Genomic DNA, 17,949 nt, shown 5'->3' on the forward strand with positions numbered 1-17,949 from the left:
CTCCTTTACAGGAGAGCTGACACTTTAACGCCGATACAGGGCGTGAGAACGGCAGACGGAAAACCCACGGTGCAGCCTCGGCGGTGCCCCCTGAGTGCGGGGAAAGAGTTGAAGAGGAGGCTGAGAGCGGAGAAAACAGTAGCTGATTTTTTTTATTATTATTATTATTATTTTCCTCTCCCTTCTTCCCGGGGCTGTAATTTGCTGGCTTTGGCTCGGCTCCAGGGATTAGTCCGAGCGGTTAAATCTTTCTTCCCCTTCCCCCTTCCCAACCTCCGGGGGAGGAGGAAAAATGGAGCGGAGTCAGCTGCAGCCCGGGGCCGGGCCGGGCCTCCCCTGGGAGGGGCCGAGGCAGCGGCTCGGCTCCGGGAGCTGCATGGAGGAGGGGAGTTTCTCTGAGTCCCCTGTCCGGACGGGAGGAGGAGGAAATCTGGAGATTAAACCGCTGCTCGGAGCCGGAGCGCACGGAGAGAGACGGGCGGCGACTGCGTAACGCTGCGAGGGAGGGACTCTAAAGAGAAGCCCCCCGGTGAGCGTGTCTGCGCCTGGATCGCAACCGGGAGGAGAAGCGGGTAAGTGCAGATCTTTGTGCCGCCGGGGGAGGGGGCGGCCCCGGGGGGCTCGGCCCGGAGCGGGGCTCGGCGGCCCTAGAGCCCCCCGGGAGCCACCGCCGGCCCTCCCTCCTGCCCGGGAGCGGCCGCTTTGCCCGTAGCCTTTGTGCGAGCCCCGCGCCTCGTTGCGGCGGGGCAGCTCTGTGCGCGCTGCTGCGACGGGCGGCTGCCGGGACCCTGCGGTCTGGGTGAGAGAAGGGGGTATTTTATGCACGGCTGTGCTGTGTTTCTCTGACGTCTGAAGGCTTTATCGGGTCTTTTTCTGGGGGACGGAGATTGATGTACAATGAAACTGTGCGATGTTTCTGGGTTTACACAAACATTTTGGAAAAGTCTGTTCCAAAGAACTTGGATGCTTTGAAGCGATGTTGATTGGATTGTGGTAATTGTGGCATGGAGAGGCTTAAAATATGATTGGTCTCGTCTTTAAGTAGTAGGAAAGTTTGCTCTTGGGTGGGAAGAGAGAGGCCGGCAAAGCAGAGTGTCCTGGTGTATACTGGAACCACTTGTGTATTGCCCCATCTCCCATCCTCACTTTCTCTGCTTCTGCTGATTTTTTGTGCCGTGCTTCTTGTCTCTCATGCTGAATGAGAAACCTTTCAGACCACTGCTGATTTAACTCTAACAAACGAAGGGCACTAATTTCATTCTCTTCGAGCCACAGTGCTCTGAGCAGGAGGGAAAAAGACCTGAAACAAACTTGGAAGCCAGCTGAATGTACAGCTAACCCAGTCCTCTTCGGTTAGCTTTTGTCCTCCTTTAATTATTAATTGAGATACAGCACCAGCTGTGGCCTTGCTTTTTTCTTTTTCATGTTGTTTGCTTATAATTTAGGTATTCCTAATGCTGCCTAGAGAACCTGATAACTTGTAGGTGTTTTGGAAGCTGTGTAATAAGAGCCTGCTAATAGTCTTCCTTTGCTACTGTTTCATTCTTGGAGGGAGCAATCTTTGCTGCTGGAGAGTTGTGGTTCAAATTTCCACATGCGTTTGTTGCCTGTGCCTCTAGCTAAATTTATGAAGGAATCCTTTTAGCTCATACAGAGCTAAATCTGGCAGTAGCAACTTCTGGCTATGTAATTCACTGCAGTTGGCAAGGCACAATATATAACTTCCCTGAGATTTATTTAAAACTTTTTTTTTCTTTTTTTTCTGTGTGTGGCATGCAGTTATCCTAATTCTGTGTATTCTTCAGCAGCATGTATGGGAGTGCTTTGAGATGGAAACATAAGAGTTATGCTAAGGTTAGAAAATGTATTAATAGAGTGCTTGTCTTGCAAATATGAGAGGGCAGCTCAATATCAGCTTCTTAATGAATATTGGTATTGTTCTCTGGCTTGTGCAGATGCCTCGCTATTCAGCTTTGACTCCCTACTTCTCTATGTTATAAAGCTGACAAACTGGAATGATGCAAAATTCTTTGATAACATGGTTCAGTTTTGACTCTGTGTTCACTGGAATGCTGGCTTCTTCCCACAGAACTACAGAACCCTGTGTAAACAGTATCGACCTGTGGCAGTGTGACTGAGTGCGTTCATGCAAAGGCAGGCTATGGTTCTCACACTAGGTGCTAATGCATCGTTTTTCATGTTGTTTTGCCTAATCATCTTCAAAATAAGAAGAAAATATAGGAGGCTATTCAAACTGATTTGTAAGTGGTAGTCTTGATAACATCTTGCAAAGACAGTTTTGACTTGATTTTTTTTAAGTCTAACTGCATTCAGCAGTGCAGGATGAATGTTAACAATGAACAACTTCAGAAATCTTTATATGGTGAACTTTGTTTGCTGGGAGCTCTCGTTTTCGGGACATCTGTGCATGTGTTTTCCTTCTTCCTTGGGCAGGATGTGAGAATGCAAGCTAACAATCCGGAGGCATAATCTGAGTCTGAAGGAGTTGATTGTGGAGCCTTGGTATGAACTGTGCTTAACAGGAAAGTTCTGTAACCAACCAGCAGGTTGAGATCTTCATACCCTTTCAGAGTATATTTAGTCATTATTTATTTTATTTTTAACATTTTGTTGTGTTAAAGGTAGCATTATGCTGAAGGCTCCTTGAATGGTTGGCTTGTATTTATTTCCCTTGTAGTCAGTTGCCACTCCAGTGCTTGCTTGGCAGTGTCAAATCTCTCCTCTGCCAAGCCAGAGCCACAGTTCTTGACTGTCCCCATGGGGCTGCTGGTTGGCAGTTGGAGATGATGCTTGTTGTGGTCCTTTCATGTACCTCACGTCCATAATGTCAGATACTCTGGGTCAAGAAATAATTGAAATATCCAATTTGGTGATGGAGCCAGTTAGAGGTCTCTAACAAGAAACATTTCTCAGATTAGACAACTATAAAGCCATAGCAATTCTAAGTTAGCACAAAGGAGTTCATCTGATGAGCATTCCCTTTTGTATTCAGCCATGTGCTGAGAAGGGTGATTGTTGCTGTAAACAAGTGCTTTGTACTAGTTATGGCTTTAGTCCACTGCCTCCAATTTCTTAGGGGCCAAATTTAGTGCGCGGATATATAACTAGGAAAGATATAGAATATAGTGTATTAAAAAATAGATATACGTAGTGTCTACTGAAGACGTTTGGAGTAGTTGTGATTATGTGTGGCAATCATCTCAGAGTGAAATGTAATTGCTGCTCGTAAGTGTGAAAAAGATGTCTTGCCACAACTTACTGGAAGCAGTGTTTTCATTTTATAGTGTTAGGAGGGCAAAAACAAACAAACAAAAACAACCCAGAGAATTACTGCAGCCCTCAGCAAAGTCTGGAGTGGCAAAAGGACTTGCAGAGGTGTTTCTGAATGCTCAGCTTTGAGAACCTGCATTGCTGTGGTTATACAGAGAGCTTTAGTTTGCAGACTGCCAGTGAGGAAAAAAAGTGGAGAAAAGCATTATTTTTGTAAACTGAGAATGCAGAGAATGACATGGAGCTTCTAGTTTTCTTACCTCTTTTTGAGATGCACTTTTCAAATTACATCCAATAGATGTTCATTTACCTGTTGATTAAGATTCTCATTCTGGGAAACCCACTAAAAACTTTGTCACCAGTCCCAAACAGCATCTTTCCCTCCCTAAACCACAGTCATGGCTCATACTTTTGTTGTAACTGAAATGTACAGGACCCTCTCTTTGAAAGAACTGAGATTCCTTTGAGAATTTGGGACTCCAATACTTAGGGCTTTCAGAAGAACATCACAGATTGGAATGAGTGCATAGAACCATAGACTTGAAGGGAAAGGTGGAAGTGGAGCAAGGAAGAGAAGTCTGTTTTGGTCATATTAGTACTGATGATTGGAAGTGTGTGGGTAAGAGTACAAGAGTTGAATGTGAACTCTTAAGATTAAATATTAGTTTAATAATTATTTAGTCTTTGTGTTCAAGAAATGTGTACATGTGACGGTGAGGGAGGTGGTTAGTGGGTGGGCACGATGGTGATGGGTTGTCTGTTGGAAAAGACTGCTAAGATCATCTAGTCCAACTTTTATGATTCTGTGATTTCATCATAGGCTGAAGGAACTGGGCTTGTTCAGCCTGGAAAAGAAAAGGTTGAGAGGAGATCTCATTGCAGCCTTTCAGTATTTAAAAGGAGATTGTAAACATGAAACAAAGAAACAAACTTTCTACACAGGTAGATAGTGATAGGGCAAGAGGGAATGGTTTTGAACTATAGGAAGGGAGATTTAGATTAGATGTTAGGGGGAATTTAGGAAGTTTTTTACTGAGAAAGCAATGAGGTGTTGGAACAGGCTGCCCTGAAGTTGTTTAAGGCCAGGTTGGATGAGGCCCAGAGCAATCTGGTCTAGTACTTGATCTAACAGCTGGCAACCCTGTGTGTGGCAGGGGGTTTGGGACTTGATGATCCTCGAGGTCCCTTTCAACCCAAGCCATTCTAAGGTTCTATGATAAATTAAAGTTTCTAGAAAGGCTATTCATCCCAATTCCAAAAGAGTGTATGTGACAAAGTATCTCACAGTATTAAAAGTTTTTAAGTCTTTTTAATACTACAAATGTTTCTGGATGTGGCTGTTGGATCAAATAGGTCAGCGGAGTCTGATTTTACCAAGTTCGAGTTTGAATGAGCTTGGCCTAAAATTGACTCAACTGCAAATTTGATTGCAGGTGCAGGAGAAGAGGAATCTAGTCAGGGAGGGCTGGGAAAGGAAACTGAAGGAAAGGCTGCAGATAGTTATTGAGAAGACCTGAGAGAAGTAGCTGCCCAGGTAGTTACAGGCTGCTTCCAACCACTGTTGGCTGCTACCATCTGAGGGGACTGAGTTTTAGAGTGATTACTGCCCATGCTCTCACTGATCATGATGCAGAGCCTTGCTCTGAGAATACAGAGCAAGATTCCAGTTTAAAAATCCATCTAGAACACAAATGCAATGCCCATTACTTCATTTCTTTCTTTCTTTCTTCCACAGCATGAGCTCCAATAGATCTGCTCCCTCATCCTCTGTAGGACCATGGGTAGTTGTGCTAGTGGAAATTGCACATAGGTTCAATACGTATACTGGATAGGTATATCTTGGACTGGCAGCTGTTTCCCATGAAAACTTGTGGCTTCTAAACTGTATTAACTATCTTTAAATTGTCTAAGTCTTGCTTGTCTATTCTGTCATTGAATTTCAGGCTACAGGTGGTGCCAAGCCTCTTCCTGTAAGCACGCATTCTGTAGAAACTTGTAAGTGAGCCCTACCCAGATGTTTAAAATCTAGCTTAATGAATGTTAACATTGAGATACTTGAGCATTCTTATCCATTCAGATATTTCAGCATCATGCCTCAGGCATTAGTATGGAGCAGCTAGTGGATACCTCCTCTCACTGGTAGCACTGAGCAGAGGTAAAAAGGGTGTCATGGGAACAGTTGTTGAATCACCTGCCTGCTTGCTTACTCAGAGCTGTTGTAGATAAAACCTTGATACCTAGGTCAAGAAAAAAAAGGTTGTTTAGATTGCCCTAAGGAATGTTGTCACGGACAGTGTAACAGCCTGCTTCCTTCCACCGTCACAGCTGACAATTTTTCAGTAATGTCATCTGGGTGTGGGCTTCAAGGTCAGTCTCTGCCTTTAATCAGCACATCTTAACAGTCTGTACCTCCTAGATTTTGTACGTAACTTGTAGCGTTCATACTTTCTCCCATGCTTCCGCTTGTGTTAGGTGGTTATCTATATACACAGGCATGTTGTCTTTGTTAACCTATAAACTCTTTTCTTACAGTATTTAACCCATCCACTACCCTACTTCTGTATAATTAGCCACAGTGCCTACTTTTACCTACCAGTATCAACTCTAGAGTAACATCATGTTTTGGGTTCTTTAACACTGATACAAAGGAAGATTCACAGTTCATTCTTTTCAAATAAACAAATAAAGAAGTAGTGATTATGCAAGCCTATCTTCTTTATCTCTTCAGTACACACAAAGTTTTCTACTTACTATTTAAGCTGCAACCAAACTTACATCAACAGAAACATCATTTCAGCTTGCAAGCGTGGTGCTGCTGTGATTTACGTGTTTCCTCTGAAGTGGATGTGAAGCTTTGTCACTATTTACCTCATGGTTCCTTTTCATTATCCTGATAACATATCTTGTGTGTTGCTCAGAGTGCTGTCATGCCTTAGTACCCGAATGATATCATCGTGGACTACTTCCACTGCAGAAGCACTCATTTCTCTGAAAAATCAGCAGACCTAGCGTATCTGAATGGTAGGAAAAGGTGTATTTAATAATGAGTCATGATTGTATTTGGGGAAATAACTCGCCCTTATATGCTAGCAATGTAGGATGTTTGTAATTTTTCCTTTCAGATGGTCTTTGGTAATTTTCAGTCTCCTTCATGTTAGGTGGAACTCAAGTCACAAAACTCTGATGTGACCTACTTTGGCCCTTTTGTGCTCCTGCTGCCTGAGAAGACTGCTGTCTGTCTTGCAGGATACATTCCCCTTTCATAGGGATTGCCAGCAGGAGGAACAGAATAAAAATTTAAAAAACAAACAAAAAAACCTACCCCAAAACAACTGAACAAACTCCTTACCCTAAAAGAAAAAAACAACCTAAAACAAAAACACGACCACCTGATGAAACCCCAGTGCTTCTCCCCAGTGATCTCCATTCCTGCGGCTTGCACTTCGTCACATCATCTGCAGAGTTACTCTTTTCCAGTAGCATGTGTAGTCTGCTATGCTTCCTTGATCCTGAGTTCTTCACTTTCATGGCTAAGCTACCCATGAAGAGTTTTTGTGCTGCTTTGGGCACAGTGAAAATCCAGAAAATCCCACTCAATTTGAAGAGTTTCTCCTAAAATTCTGCAGCAGAGTGACCTGCCAATAAAGCACTCTTGCTGCCAAAGGCACTTGTTGGATTGATTACGTTCTTGCAGCTCCCATGTCCCTCCAAAGCCATTTGTTCATCTGAAGCACTGTACAGGCACTGTCATTCCCACAAGGTCAAAGCAAAGCAGAACAAGTATTTTTCTTCTACATTTTGCTAGTTAAAATTTGACATGATGGGACACATGTGCTGTTGGTATATGGAGAAGGAGTTTATTCCGTGTGACACTGCATGATGTTTGGATAGGGTTGGAGCTGCATCTGCTTTGCAAGGAAGAATTCTGGAAAACCAAATCACAGATATCTGGTTTGCTGTCTTCATAACAAAAGCTGATTGCTAACCTTTGTCACTTGAAGAGCTGTTGCTTTGAGGCCTATTTCATCCCTCGGGAACAGCTCTTCCATATAGAAGCATCTGCCTGTGATGTGTGCACATCATACAGCTATTCAAGCTTCCAGAGGGGTATGGATGCCAGGGTCAGCTGCATGCTTTTTTGTTGCCTCTGTCTTTTGGTGGTAACATGTCTACCCATTATACAGTTCTTTTCATTCCTTTTGTTCTTCTTTAAATTGATGGCTGTGCTGCATGAAGAGTCCTTTTTGTTTATAATGGAGGATTGATGATGCCTGTTTTCAGATAATGGCAGAAACATGTTCTGGGTTGGTTTGTCTTACTTGTTAGTTACATACCTTGAGTCATATCAGCAATATCTGACAGGTGGGTCAGAATCACCTGTGTATGTCAATACCTGCTGAACACAGACTTCTTTCCTTTGTCCATTTGAGGTCTTACAAGAAATGGTCTAGAGAAATTCTAGCAAAGATTCACTCTTAGCTGTTGACATTCTCATGCAACTCAGCCTTCGTGTTGCTCGCTGCTGTAAGTGGTAGGAGTGCTGCATGAACCTTAGCCTGTGCAATTAGCTTAATATATCTGGGAAAGTGTGCAGGAGATTACATTTAGAATAAATCTGGTTTCCTGGGAAGCAGCAAATCTTCTGTCCATTCATCAGTTACATCATGAAACAAGAAGGTGCTACAATATGTGGCCATCCCTTGATTCTACAATAGGCTAAAGAGTTTTCTTGGCCAGGAAAGTTGTGCTGTCGTAATTACTGGCGCATAACTCAGTAAAAATCATGCTTAATAAATTCCTAGCAGAATAGACAAGTTCTTGAAGAACAGTTTTCAAAAGTCAAAACCATATTTATTTGTTTGAGAGAACCAGTTTGTTGGAGTGTTGGCAGAGCACAGAGGGTCATTGTTGGTGGTGCAGAGTTCGGTTGGAGACCTGTAACTAACAGTGTTCCTCAGGGGTCAGTGCTGGGTCCAGTCTTGTTCAACATCTTGTTGATCTTGATGAGGGGATAGTGGCTACCCTCAGCAGGTTTGCTGATGATATGAAGTTGAGAGGATTGGCTGACATGCCTGAAGGCTGTGCTGCCATTCAGCGAGATCTGGACATGCTGGAGAGTTGGGCAGTAAGAAGTGATATGAGGTTTAAGAAAAGCAAGTGTAGAATCTTGCATGTGGGGAGGAATAATTGCATGCACCGGTACAGGTTGGGGGATGACCTGCCGGAGAGGAGCTCTGCAGAGAGGGACCTGGGTTACCTGGTGGATGATAGGTTGGCCATGAGCCAGCAGTGTGCCCTTGTGGCCAAAAAGGCCAATGGCATTCTGGGGTGCATTAAAAAGAGTGTGGCCAGCAGGTCAAGGGAAGTGATCCTCCCCTTCTACTCTGCCCTGATAAGGCCTCATCTGGAGTACTGTGTCCAGTTCTGGGCTCCCCAGTACAAAAAAGACAGAGATCTCTTGGAAAGAGTCTAGCAGAGGGCCACAAAGATGGTGAAGGGCCTGGAGCATCTCCCCTATGAAGAAAGGCTAAGTGAACTGGGTCTGTTTAGCCTTGAGAAAAGAAGACTGAGAGGGGACCTGATCCAGGTTTATAAGTATCTAAGGTGTGGGGGGCAGAGTGGCAAGGCCAGACTGTTTTCAGCAGTGTGTGGAGACGGCCAGAAATTGGAGCACAAGAAGTTCTGCGCAAATGTGCGTAAGAACTTCTTTACGGTGAGGGTGACAGAGCACTGGAACAGGCTGCCCAGGGAGGTTGTGGAGTCTCCTTCTCTGGAGATATTCAAGACCCACCTGGACGCCTACCTGTGCGATCTGCTTTGGCAGGGGGATTGGACTTGATGCTCTCTGGAGGTCCCTTCCAATGCCTATGATTCTGTGATTCTGTGAGTGAAAAGATAGTATTAGACTACTTGTCAGCACCTCTGTCCTAGACCACTAGTGTATAGCACAAAAGGATTGGGTTTCACTTCTTAGGAAAACTGAAGTGAAGAAGGTCTTTAAGACTCCCGAGAGAAAAGCAGTAAACTCTCTGTCCTGCTAGTGGAAAATATTTTGATTACCTTCTGTACAGAGTATGCCTAGAAAAGAGAAATTTTCATAGTATCATAGAATGGGTTGGACTGCAAGGGACCTCAAGGATCATCAAGCTCCAACTTTCCTGTCTCAGACAGGGCTGCCAACTAATCTAATATTAGATCTAATTATCTAATACTAGACCATGCTGCCCAGGGCTCCATCCAAGCTGGCCTTGAACACCTCCAGGAATGGGGCATCCACAACCTCTCTGAGCAGCCTGTTCCAGCACCTCACCAGTCTCATAGTAAAGAACTTCCCCCTGACATCCAACCTAAATCTTCCTTCCCTCAACTTAAAACCATTTCCCCTTGTCCTGCCATTATCTACCATTGTAAAGAGTAGACTTCTCTCCTGTTTATAGGCTCCCATTATGTATTGAAGTGCTGCAATGAGATCACCCCACAGCCTTCTGTTTTCCAGGCTGAACAAGCCCAGCTCCCTCAGCCTGTCTTCATAGGGGAGGTGCTTCAGCCCTCTCATCATCTCTGTGGCTCTCCTCTGGACTCTCTCCAACAGCTCTTTTTCTTGTATTGGAGGCCCCAGACCTGGACACAGTACTCCAGATGGGGCCTCACAAGGGCAGAATAGAGAGGGACAATTACCTCTCTGTCCCTGCTGGCCACCCCTCTTCTGATGGAGCCCAGGCAATTTTAAAGAATGTAAACTTTTTTTTTTTTTTTTTCAGATAATGTAGAAATAATAGGACAAACAACAATACATTTGGATAATCAAGTTCTTCAAGTGGACAAGCATGTTTTTCTTGTGACAGTGTTTCTTGTGTAAAAGTGTGCAATATTCTTACACTGATGTGTAAGAATTATTACACTTATGTTCAACTTAATCGTTCAAAATTCACAGGATGAAAAATTTATTTTTCTTTCAGAATTTTGTCATATACTAAGATTAAACCAAAATCTGTAGAAAATATTTTTTTGAAAAATTAAGAAAACTGATGTAAGATTTCTCCATAGCATCCTAAATATTGAACTTCTATTGGTTCTTATGTGACTATAGGACCCAGCCAGAAGTTATTGATCCAAAGGCTTTGGAAGGCTGTTGGGTGTTCTGGAGTTTATAGAATAGCTCTTTCCTGTGGGTCAGTGATTTTATTTGGGAACTAAGAAGCTGTTGTGGATTAAACTTATCAAACCAGAGTGCTTCTAAAAATATTTAAGTTTCTTTCAGTTTTGCCTGGTTTTCTGATCCATGTGTGTAATTAAATGATCATGGTTATTGCTATTTCTTATGTGTTGACAGTCTGTCTTTTTCTAGGCTTAAAGAAACTACTTTCTCTAGCAATTGGAATGAAATCTTTTGCCTCTGGAGGATTGAGAATAAGGGAGCTTGCATAGACTAAATGGAAAGTAGGATGGTAATTACAGCTCATGCTGTATTTTGATTTCACTTAATTTACAGTCTGAGGTACAGCAAGTTAGCTGGGTATTTGAATGTTACAACTGTTGCAGTCTAATTACAAGAATCTAATAAGACTACTCATGTATTTTCTTTTTCAGATTCATAGAAGCGTTCTGGAAGTTATTCTATGTATTCAGTTGCAAATGGAGAAAAACTAAATTCTGTAAATAAAACAGTAATTATAATTGTCACTAAGAAGGGTAAAAAAGACACCAAACCTGTGAAGTTGCTTTGTAGTGTTGATATATTGTGGTAAACTTAGCAATTGGATGGGGGAAAGAGTGTTGATATTTCTTTCTATCTTTCCTTCAGTCTATTTTTTTTTTTTTAATTAAAAAGCATTTTTTCAGATGGAGTTGTGTTTTTGTATTTAAAAAAAAACAAAAAAAAAAAGAACAGCATGCTACATTAGCAAGACTGAATTGATTGTATGACTGTTTAAGTTGAAAGTAGACCAATATTTTTTGAATAGATTTTTTAAACATAAAATCTTGCCTGTTTATGGTTTGGTTCCCCTAGACCAAATTAACTTGGACACTCGGCTGAGATTCTATTTATTCTGGCATAGGAACAGGCATTGGGCAGAACTTCGTGGTCCCAAAAACCTGGTAATGGTGAGAGGCCTCTGTTCCCAGCCAGCTGAATGCCTGAGGTATTTTGCCATACAGGAAATCAGTTGCAGATGAATGTGAACTGTTTCCACTCCAAGTACATAAACATGCCTTATGGCAATATAAAGAAAAGGAAAAAAATATATTATTATTTTTAAATCCAGTCTTGCATTCAATAGCTACCTGAAAGTTCAGAGGAAGAACATTGATATTCTGTTTCTGTGGGTTCTTCCCTGTCACATCTGGCTGAGTCTGTAGCACAGAAATAGCGATGGAGGAAAAGAGAAGCAAATTAACCTTGAAATGCTCCAGAAGATGCAAACATCAACCAGTGGCTTAGAGAAATGAAAATAATAAAAAAAGAGATCTGTGTCCAGTTTCTAGTTGATGTTTTGGGTGATACTGTGAAGCTGGGAAGGACTATAAGTTTAACTAAGGAAATGAGTTCTTTCCCTTATAAAATCAAGAAACCTGTGCTTTTGAAGACTTTAATACAGGTTAATAACTTCTAGAAAGAACTACATCACAACTCTATCAAAATAGTTGCTTTTTATTAAGTGGTAGATGAAATGGTATCTGTTTTTGATCCTTTGAAAGTAGCTAGATCAGATGCAGGTAGCAGACAGATCTAGAAAATAACTAGTGGATCTGATTTGCCTAACAGATACCTATGTGTCCTTTCATTGCTCAGCAGGGAAGTGGGGGATCATTTGGACAGTGGTTTCCAGGCATTAAAGATAATTAGGTTTAAAATCTGTGCTAACAATTTCTAGAAGCAGTGAGTGCCCTGAAGCTGTCAGTGTTTAGAGCTTGGAAATTGGAGAGCACTTTCCTACTCCACTGTAGACTTAGAGTGTAACCTTAGATAAACTGTTTCATCTAGATTTTAATGACACGTAGGTGGGGAGGTACTCGCAGGGGTGGTAATGGGATTTTCAGAATCACATTAGTGTCTAATTCCTGTTGAAAATCTAATACCTTTAGTCTGTCTTAACCAGATTCAGCACATGCTATGTTTTTGTTTCAGATACTGTTAAAGGTAAAATGCAAAGGCAGTACTAGGGCCGTGGCTTCAAGTATATAGAGCTTGGTGACTATGTCTTCCCCAGAGGGTTAGGTTTGTGCTCTATTGTATCTTTTCTCTAATTCCTTAAATTTTGCAGGATGCCATAGATTGAAGAGAAGAGAGGAAAAGTGATTCCACTTTGCCTAACTTGACAGTGATTTTTTTGGTGAGTGCTCTAGCTATATATATATATAATTTTTATAATGTTTATTCTTCTGGCTGAGCTAAATATTGTTGGCATTCAGTGAAAATGCTCCAAATAAACCACGAGACTGTTTGATATGCAAATCCCATGTAATACCATAAAGGCCAGAGATACTAGCCAAAATGGTGGGGTTTTTTGATGTGCCTGCAAGTTTGGATAATATAAAAATTTGGAGGCATCCAAGCAGTTATGACAGGCTAAGACCGCAGTTTTAGTATCTGTTTCTATAACTATTTTATTTTATTTTTTTGCTGAAGTTCTGTAGCTAAAGTTCTGCTTAGTTCCTTTTATTCTGCCCTTTTGGAGGTAGAAGTGGTGTTTTGATAGAGAAGGAACAGTCCTATAATTAAGCAGAATATAGGTGTTGGGAGATCCGGGACTTTTGTCTTCTGCAGAGATTTCCCATATTGCTTCTGTCATTTTGAGAAGAAATTAATTTTTCTTTCCAAGTTTACTTTTTTAGGAGGTTTTTTTGGTGGACTCTTACTATTGAAGTTCCTGGGGGACCTGAGGAATTTGAGAGAATATAGAAATGCAAGAGTATATGTGAACGAAATATCTCTTGATTGGAGTAGCTGATTACATTCATTTTGCTATCTAAACATCTCTGTCGTTCCAGACATCTTCACAGTAGGGCTAGTCTGAGACTACAGAAAATGTTAAGATGGCTTTAGGCAAGAAGGTCCCTTTTTCTTCATTATTCCTCTTTTTTTACCAAACATCTCAGTCCCGATGACAACCCAAAGGAATCTTTTCTTCTCTCAGAAGAAAGCAGGCATTCAGTGATGGGCTTTGAGGGGAACTGCACAAACACTGCTGTTTGGAAAAAACTCTGTGATTTATAAATAACCTATTTTGCTCCTTCTAGTTGAGGGAACTAATGCTGGACTCAGTATAGTATGGATTAATTAAAGAAAAGAAGTAAATTATGTTAATAGCCATAGGCAACAGAGGGAATATTAATGTACTATAGTAGGAAACTAAATAAATAAGTATCATAATGTAGGGCTTTTAATTCATTTTTATAGTATCTATAGGTGATCCAGTTGTGATCAAATGTTTACACAGTTTCAGAAGTGTGGCAGTTTTGTCCCTTCCAATATTTTGAGGTTGCATTTCTGATAGACACTAGCATGATTGCTTAGCATCCAGCTGAAGCTTACATCTGTTAAACATTAGTGAGATCTTTCCTTTGGATCCAAGGGATAACTGTGTCTGTAAGTAGGAAACCATTTTGCAGAGGATGAGAGAGGAAAGACCAGAGATTCTTGGTATTTTATAAAAATAGCCATTTGGATTTGAATAAAGCCGCACGCTTTAACATAAACAAACAAAAAATTGGGTTGACCTAAATTCAGTACGCTAGTTGCTTGTCTTATTTGCTGATTAGTTAATTGCCAGCAATTTTTTTTCCTTCCACAAATGTGGAGGGGCAGAGCGTTCCCAGGCCCCACACAGCATGTTGTTTTATTTAGCTGAAATTTGTGCATATTAAAATGCACATTAAGTATTGATCTCATGACCTTAGGAAGTGAACTGCTTGCACAAATTCCACTTCCCCCCCCAACCCCAGCCTTGAATTCTGTTTCATTTCATGCATTGCTTAGCCTTTATTTCTGAGTTGTAGTGATTTTTAATCTGTTTTTATAATGAACAGAAAAGCTAAATGAGACTGAAGACTCAAATGAATTATCTTCTGAAAGCAGAGAAAACATTGTTTGTACGCAGGTCCTAAGAAGCAGAGGATTTCCTAAAATTCTTTGGGATAAATTGCAGACAAGAACACAGTTTACAGCGTTTCAGAATACTGTTGAATCAACAAAACTGGAGTGTGTGGGAATGTTTCAACTGAAGGCATGAGTGATTCAAGGACTAAATGAAGAATATTTAGCAAGGAATTAATATTTTTTCATTTTCCCACAAAATTAAAGTATGATAAGTGGTGTTCTGCAAAAGTAAAAGCTTATTGGTTTGGACAGATGCAGCTTTTAGGGACAAGTGTTAACTCTGTACCAAGTAGTTACCAACAATTTTGGCAAGTTCTCTTCAAGTTCCAAAACTAAATATAGATGTTTTAAGAATATTTAATCCTGAGATTTTTTAGGGGGGTGGGGCAGACAGTTTATGAAATTTGTTTATGTGTTGATATTATCAGTTTGAATTGCAAGTATGATGTGCTTTTAATGGTTTAAATGAGTTGCAGTTTAGAATACGCTAATCTTTGGGTAGAATGAATATGGAATTGAGCAACTCAAAATCACGACATCTAGTGTAGTGAGGGGAAAAAATAGCACATCCATATACTTGTTCAGAATGAGTTTTAAAACGCTGCATTTATGCTGTAGGCCAATACAAGTTTGAAAAACAGACAAAATTTCATTGATCAATGCATCTCCGTTTGCTTTGTTTGGGCCAGGTATGAGGACTTGCATACTATGTGGGATAGAAGGAATGATGCATGCCCGCATATAAGCTTGTCTGTGAGTCTGTTCTATTTTTGGTACGCAATGGAGAAAAGGTGCAGTGCAAAAATAGGGGTGTTAGTTGTGGTGTGAAGGCCTGTTGAAGTTTCTTATTGCAGAAAATGCCTACCAGATTATTAGTGCAGCTGCATGAGTATCCATGGGAATATTCAGGGCTTAATATAGCATACTGGATTAGAGTCTAATACTTTAATTAAAGCTACCACTTTTTAATAAGTTTTCCCCAAACCCTTTGCTGCTGATTGCTGATACAGACCTAATATGAACTGCATCTTTAAGGTTGCTTGCTGTTGGCAATTTTATGAAACCTCTAATTCTACTTCATAGTTTACAGGACAGCTGTCCAGTAACTGTGAAATTTAACAGAAGCCTGCACAGTTCTGTCTGGGTTTCTCAAGATATTAATCCAAATAACTTATGCCAGTGACCTACTGAAAGTCTAAACCTTTAATACATATAAACTAAGTTCTGTAAAAATTGTGTTAAAAAAAAAAAAGGCTTTAATTGATTAAACATCTTTCGCAGATGCTATCTTATTTTCTTACCAGTTCATATGTTTCAGGCTTTCAGCTGCCAAAAAGATCCCATGAAAAGAATTGCCTGGACAAATTCAGGAATAATATAATAAGGATTTTGTATATTCTGTGGTCAAGGGATTTTTTCAAAGTTTTTGATCTTAAGATGTTGAACAAAAATTCTTATCTCTACCTTTATTTAAAAGCCAACCCAAAGACAAGCTGCTCACCCCTACTTTCCTCATGCTCCCTCAAAGCAGTCAGTCCTTTCCAGCTGCCGTCTCCTATTGTTGTGGTCAGATGATCAAGGAAAAGTGTATGCTTCCTTTTGTGTCCAGTAGATAGGAGTTCTTAACTGATGACTGCTGCTTTCTTTCTGACATAAAGGAAATGAATGGGCAGCAGTGATTATAGCACATCTGTTGTTTTCTGTTGAGCATCCTGTACAGCAGTGAAACTGACTTGAAGACGACTTTTTTTTTTCCTGTTCAGGACTAGTTAGTAGAGGGGATATGGGTGACATGTGACAGCATTGTTCCTTTGTCACAGGTGTAGTCAGAGCAGAAAAACAAATAATTGGGAAAGAATGACTTGTTTATGTTTTACAAATAAGTGTGTCTTACAAAAAAACCCAGTTGTTGCAAAAGCTCTGGGGATGTACTGCGCTTTGGTTGCCCTGGGTAGGTAATGAGTTCTATCTTCATGGTGTAGTCCCTGCATGGTAGGCATTTAAGATGGTTCTTATATCATAAAGACATGAATGGAAGTGGGGTGCTCTCAGTGCAATCCCTTATACTCTCTGTGCAAGTGTTTTGCTCACTCTCATCTCACAAAGTGTGTGAGAAAGGTGTTGATTGAAAGAGCTCTCTAAATCAGAGTCCTTACACTTCATTTGTTTTCCTTTATTTCTTTTTCTTTTTATTATGCTTAGTTGCAGCATGTCTTGTAAGCAAGGTGCCAGTACTCTATTTTTGAACTTGCTAAATGTGCCGGTACTTAAAGAGTCAGTATTTATGCTGAGTTTAGATGGAGCTGTTTAACTGATTCTAGTGTGCTGGGTAGTGCTGCCCTCTTTCTTTGGAGTTTCTGATATGTGCCTGCTAAAATTGCCTTTTGTTTTTTTCTTTCCCCCTCAATGTGTATGTGTATCTTTTTTTCCCAATCCTATCTTGCCATTTGACATACCAAGATCATCTTTGCCCCTTTCTTCTTGAGGATCTCCATCAATTAACAGGGGGAGTGTTGAAATGTACAGCTTTGTATGCCTAAGATGCTTTTTAGCTGGAGGTTTACAGGCTTTTTAGAGCTAAGCAGGTTTTTCAAATAACAGGTGCATATGTCCACTAGAGATCGGAAAAGCGAGCAAGAATAAACAGTGCTGTAAATGAACATCAACATAGTTAATGATGCCATAAATCAATCATGCTGCAATTATGGCCTAGAGGTACATATGCACTTATGGTGTTGGCAGAACAGGTATCAGTGTGATCCCCTCCTTGGGTACTACTTCTACCTGCACTCTAAACTCACAGACTGTGCAGAGTAATTAACTGCATAGTGGTCCAGCATAGCAAAGGTTAAACTTCTGTCATGGCTTGCTTTTTCCTGTAAGTGTGAATGGCTGTTATCTTAGAAAGCATTATTATATCTGTTCCAGCCAAATGCACTTGTATGAACTTCTGAGGAGGTATTTGGTGATATTCAGAACACATTTCAGAAAATTGATGTTTTCAGGTTTCTGGAAAAATGAGCTACATAAAAACAATTTTGAGTCTGTCTTTCTGTCTGTTTTTCCATCTTTCTGTCTTTCCATCTTCCTTGTAGTCTTGTAGTAAATTTAGTCTTTGTGGGTTTGGTTTTGTTTTTTTTTTTTTTTTGAAGGGGGGTGCAGTGGTGTTTTGTTTGTCTTTGATAGGCTTGTCTAAGGGTAATTTAAGCAATTAAATAATCCTTTTGCTTTCTGAATGAGATACACAGAGCCACTGTTCATGCCTCCAAAGCTTTTCCAGCACTTAGCCTATCCCCACAGGATTTTGGACTTATCTTGCATCTGTTGGCAAGCATTATGTTGTAGCTAAATATTAGTCATGGCACTAGCCAAGTAATACAGGAAAACCCCATACAAATCTGTATTTGCTGTATTTGCTACTTTTTTTTTTTTTTTTAAGCTGTTCAAGGGACAGTGTTAATGTTTATGGTAAGTTTTAACAATCATAGCAGTGCCTCAGTGCAGAGTGTAGAACTGTCTCTCGCAATAAACTTTTGACTATTTGTGAGACTTAGTAT

General features: G+C 40.7%; 1 protein-coding gene across 4 annotated transcripts in view; it reads left to right on the forward strand.

Annotated features, from left to right (window-relative positions):
• The first annotated feature begins 254 nt into the window (after positions 1-254).
• The window catches only part of PLEKHG1 (pleckstrin homology and RhoGEF domain containing G1), a 125,465-nt gene continuing 107,770 nt past the window's right edge, over positions 255-17,949 (forward strand). For 2 of the 4 annotated variants that reach the window (XM_085217026.1, XM_085217031.1), the window contains exons 1-2: positions 255-572; positions 12,558-12,626. The gene's annotated coding sequence lies outside the window, so the exon portion shown is untranslated. The remainder of the gene's footprint in view (positions 573-12,557; positions 12,627-17,949) is intronic. The other 2 variants (XM_085217027.1, XM_085217032.1) reach the window with 1 other exon arrangement.

The sequence above is a fragment of the Meleagris gallopavo genome, chromosome 2 (assembly GCF_905368555.1).
Source record: "Meleagris gallopavo chromosome 2, MGAL_WU_HG_1.1, whole genome shotgun sequence".
In the NCBI taxonomy this organism is placed as follows: domain Eukaryota; kingdom Metazoa; phylum Chordata; class Aves; order Galliformes; family Phasianidae; genus Meleagris; species Meleagris gallopavo.